This window comes from Alligator sinensis, unplaced genomic scaffold, assembly GCF_000455745.1.
Source record: "Alligator sinensis unplaced genomic scaffold, ASM45574v1 scaffold280_1, whole genome shotgun sequence".
NCBI classification, from domain to species: domain Eukaryota; kingdom Metazoa; phylum Chordata; order Crocodylia; family Alligatoridae; genus Alligator; species Alligator sinensis.
The window spans coordinates 983,714-988,611 of record NW_005841835.1 but is presented as its reverse complement, the minus strand read 5'-3'; the positions used below and the strand labels follow the sequence as shown (position 1 = coordinate 988,611).

The 4,898-nt window shown below is 47.3% G+C and overlaps 1 protein-coding gene across 1 annotated transcript in view; it reads left to right on the top strand.

Annotated features, from left to right (window-relative positions):
- Positions 1-4,898, top strand: part of FLVCR2 (feline leukemia virus subgroup C cellular receptor family member 2) — a 39,161-nt gene that overhangs the window by 20,725 nt on the left and 13,538 nt on the right. The gene's annotated exons all lie outside the window — the stretch shown is intronic.

Sequence of the window (4,898 nt, the reverse complement as noted above, 5' to 3'; positions counted from 1 at the left end):
CTCTTAACTTGTTCACCAGTATGGGGTGGGATACCGTATTGAAGGCCTTCCTGAAGTTTAAGTATATGACATCCACCCCTCCTCCTGCATCCAGGCGTTTCGTAACCTGGTCATAAAAAGAGACTAGATTGGTCAGGCACGATCTGCCTGCCACGAACCCGTGCTGGTTTCCCCTCAGCATAATTTGTCCTGCCGGGCTCTCGCATATGTGAGCCTTGATAATTTTTTCAAAGACTTTGCCAAGGATGGAGGTGAGACTGACTGGCCTATAGTTGCCTGGGTCCTCCTTCCTCCCCTTCTTGAAAATGGGGACCACATTGGCCCATTGGGTTCTACTGCCCCTGGCTCCTGTCCTCTTTGGCAGGCAGCCAGGAGCAGATAAATATTAATTTTCTAAAATTTTGGTGTGTCATGGGCTGGATAGAATGGCCTGGTGGGCTGGACCAGGCCTGCTGTCTGTATATTGCCTGTCCCTTGCCTAGACTGGCTTTCCTGTGCATGCTGATCAGTGACTCTGGCCTGGGCTGTGGTAGGAGAAAGATTCTCTTTTCTCAGAGTCACTTCCCCAACCCAGACTTGGTAGTGACTCATGCCCATATTACAACACTGGCAGAAAGGAGCAAAACTTCTACAGCCTGTGGAAAGTACGTGGCCTTCAAGAGTGGGGTTTTGGTTTTGATTGGGGAGCCAGTAGAGGGAGGAAATTTTGAGGGCCCCTCCGCTAGTGTCAGTCTTGCTATGCCTGCGTATGCTACTTGCTTTTCCCCTGCAGCACACTCAGTGGGCCCCTGGGATTTTTTTCCTTTGGTACAGTGAGGTGCATGGGTTCTCCTTACCATGCTGATCTGTAATTGGGTGAAGTCTAAGAAAGAGGAGGAGTCTGGAGCCTGCTGCAGTCTGTTGGCTATGCCTTTGAAGGACTGAGGTCTCTACCTTAAATAGGATATATTGTAGCCAGCTGGTTTGTTTTTTTTTTTTTTTTTTTTTTTTTTTTACAAGGATCTCTGAGGAGTGGATCTCCTCATAGATCCCAGGATCTCTCTGCATAAATAAGCCACATCAGGTTCTGTGCATGAAATGGCTTCTGGCTTGGCCTGTATATAGTCAGGGGTAATGCAATGCTAAACCACAGGACTCCTAGTCCTGCTTCAGTAAGACTGTTCTGACCCCAGCTTCTGGTGATAGAGGTCTGCTTACTGAAGAGACCCTCTGGAGAAGGAAAGGAAGAAAGGGCATGTGTTGCTTAGTTAAAGCTTCTGACCTGAATATTTGGCAGTTCACATGGTAGCATAACTGGGAAGTGTGACTGGGGCAGCAGCTCTGGACCCTATGTCTGTGGTAAGGGGTGCAAAATAGTTGTGACCACAGTGGTGTCTGATTGCCAGTATGATCAGCACTATGGCAGCAAGCACTGATCTGGGCATCAGACAGCTGCCTGACTACGCCTTTGAGTGCAGGGACTCTGCACAGGTGACTGAAAGGGGTTTTGAGATGACTAAGAGGGCTGGGGACTGTATTGGTTGCTTCACACTTGCTGGAGATGCAAAAGGCCCATTAGTTCATTTAGACCAGCAGTTCCCAACCTTGTGTTGTGACCCAAATGAGGGTCGCGGGGCCAATGCTGGCAGCACTGCACACAAACAATGACCCGTGCCACATACTGGGAGCTCCCCTGCTCCCAGACCGCCACTGCACTCCGCTCTCAGCAGCAGGTCGCAGCAAAAAAAGGTTGGGAACTGCTGATTTAGACCTTTTTTCCTTGGCGAGAGCACTCAAGCTTTCAGGAAATGACCCCCAGGCCTTCTAGGTGACTCCCATTCTGTTCCTTAGCCTGCTCAGTCCTGTACTGCATGTTTCCTCTCCTCCCTTGCCCAGCTGCCCCTGAGCATTGCACTGCAGACCTGGAGACAGTCTTAGGGTTGTTGTCCAACTGATGCCCTCTAAGGAAAAAGAGGATGTGTAAACTTCAGATACAAACAAAGCCTGTCCTTGGCATCTGCCCAGCTTGCTGCATGAGTATAAATAAAAGGAAAGGGCTTAGTTACTAATTATGGTTAGCAAGTCCTGGAGCATGGAAGTGGGAATCATGAGGTGCAGAATTTCTTTATCATCTGATCTTTCTGGAATAACTCCTTCCTTCAGGTTGTCCAGGGGTTTGCAAAGGCTATTTAGGGACACTCCTTCAGTATCTCTTCCTGTTCATTGCTATGTTTGGTCTCATCCTCCCTTTTTCATTCCTTTGCCTGACTTTCCCTGGATTTTGGCTCCCTCACAACAAAGACAATATGACCAGGATGCGTAGAGAGACACGGAGCAATGTAGTCTCTTATGCATCTCAGACCCTGTAAAACTGGACAGGAACTTCTATCCTTACATTAAACCCCAAACTTTCCAGGATTGAAGGAGTTTGCAGCAGCATTGCTCTCTCTGCTTTACAGACGTTACAGCTGTGCCTATTAGCCTCTGCCCTGAGAACATCTCTGGTGGCCAGCTATGGGTCACCTCCAGCAGTCACAATGATGGTAGAATCTTGGAGGGAGCCAGTTCAGAGCAGGTTCACAGGGCATAGAAGTAAAAATGATGGCTGGCCATTCTTCCTATGGCAAGGCTGTCACTTTTTTTGGTACCATTGGTGGACTAGAACCAGCGTTAGCAATGGGAAAGCCTGATAAGGGAGGGGAATTGTTAAAGGGACCTATGGCCTAATGAGTTAAAAGAAAACCAAAACAAAGCCTAACTGGCAGGAGCCTTGGGTTCTAATCCGGTGTTGTTGGAGTCTTCATTTATGGCTTTGGGTAGGTGACTTGGCTTCCCTGTGTCTCTAAGACAGGGCTCACAGGATATTGTGAGATCTGATACGTTTGTAAAGCTCTGTGTGTATGAAAAGAACTCAGACTAGCTGTGAAACAGATGGGGCTAAAACTTATGACTTCCTGGTTCCCAGTCTTGGTTCCAGATGATATGGACAAATGCATCTTCTGTTTTTTTTAGAAACATCCAACCAGGGTGACACAATTCATGGCAAATTGTTTTTTGAATAGCTGAAATTTTGAATAATACCTTCAAATTTGCCAGGGGTTTTTTTTGTTTTGTTTTGTTTTTTTCCAAAAAAACCCCAAAAGGTGGAGAAGGCCCATCCAGATTTTAGAGCTCAGGAAATTTGTTAAGAGGTGCTAGGTCTTGCTGTGATTCTGTAACTTGTCACCCAGCTCAGGGAAGGAAGCCCTTTGTTCTGCAGGTGACTGCTTTCAGTGTGGAGCCTTTGTAGGAGAGATGGGCTGCTTATAAGCCCAGCTGTGGTGGAAAAGGGATATCTGCATAGTCCCAGGAAGGACCACAGCACAGGCCTTTTGTTGATTGCTCTTCTGTAGGATGAGCTTGCTATGTTATGATAGGTGAGAGGCAGAGACTGCACAGATGAATGTGGATTGTTTTGGGTTTGAGCTGAGGCAGCTGTGGGTAGAGGAAATGTGCTGACCTTTTCATGCTTCCACTTCCTATCCCTTTCACTACCAATGAAGTGTCCTGTAGCAAACTATATGCCCCAGAATGGGAGGGAGAGCAATGGAGCAGCCTCACCAGTCTGCTTCAGGTGCAGTCCTACCAGGGCTGCATGTTGTGAAGAACAAAGGTCCTGTGCAGCAGGGTGTGTTCCTTTCACTAGATCTTATTGGATCCCTTCCTCCTTTATCTTGCTGTAGGTTATTGACTCTGCCCCACTTCCTCCCAAACTCAGATTCCCCACGTGACTTTTGGAATGAAAATCCTGGCGTTTTCCTATGTGGAGGGCGTGGATCATGTCGCAACCAATTGGTTGCCCTCCCCTGTGCTGCATGTCTCAAGAGCGCCTGCCTTTGAAGCAGGGACCTCCCAGGTCATTGAGTCCAAAACCTGCTATTATTGGCAACTGTGCATACAGTCCCTCTCTTTAGATCTCTGCACTATGCTCATCACCATGGCATTGTTAATACATTCTGTTTACTGTTGGTAGAGGTTGAGCATGTGGGAGGAGTGGAATCCCCTCCCACTGGTGTCCCTGCATGCATGTCCAAGTTGTCCTCCAAGCCCTTTGAAAGCAAAAAGCCTTCACAAATGTACATTATGAGATGGGGGATGCCCACTGTACCCTGGGGGAGACTGAAGCCCAGGTGCAGAGGCAGGAATCGGTGTCTGAGTTGGGATTAGCGCTCAATTATTTGTCCCATGGGTCTTTCCTTGGGGTTCTAGGTTGCCTCTGTCTACTGTACTGTGGTGTTTCCTTCCATGACATCAGTCTTAGGGAGAGAGAGGATCAATATAGGGGAGGGTTTTGTTTTTTTTTGTTTGGGCTGTAAGGATTTCGGATGTCTCGAGGCAGGGACTTCAAACCATGGGTTTATCTGGCACCCTCATATGCGAGTTCTTTGTAATGACACCTGTAAGCCTCCTTTTTCCTCTCCCTGGTGCTGTCATGAAGATCACTGAAGCCTGAAAGAGAAACCAACTGGAAATGTAAATGACTTCCAAGAAGAGAATTGAATGGATGTTTGCAAGCCTTGTCCACCTGAAGAACTGTTCTCAGTATTGCCCAAAGTGAGAATTTAAGCCATTATGGTAACACTGGTAGAGCCCTATGTGGACAGTCTAAGGAGACCTCCTTTGGTTTGGCTTATGCCACTTAGGAAGGGGACTTAAAGCAAACCAGAGCCACTGGAAGAAAATGTCCACATGTTACACCAGTATTACCACAACAGTTTACATTCTCATGTTGGGTGATACTGAGAAACCAAGTGGACAAGGCCCATAACAGTCAGTTCAATTGTCTTCTCAGAAAGTCATTTACATTTCCAGTTGGTTTCTCTTTCGGGTTTCTGTGATATTCGTAAATGGTAAAACTTTCCCATGTAGACAAGTTCCTC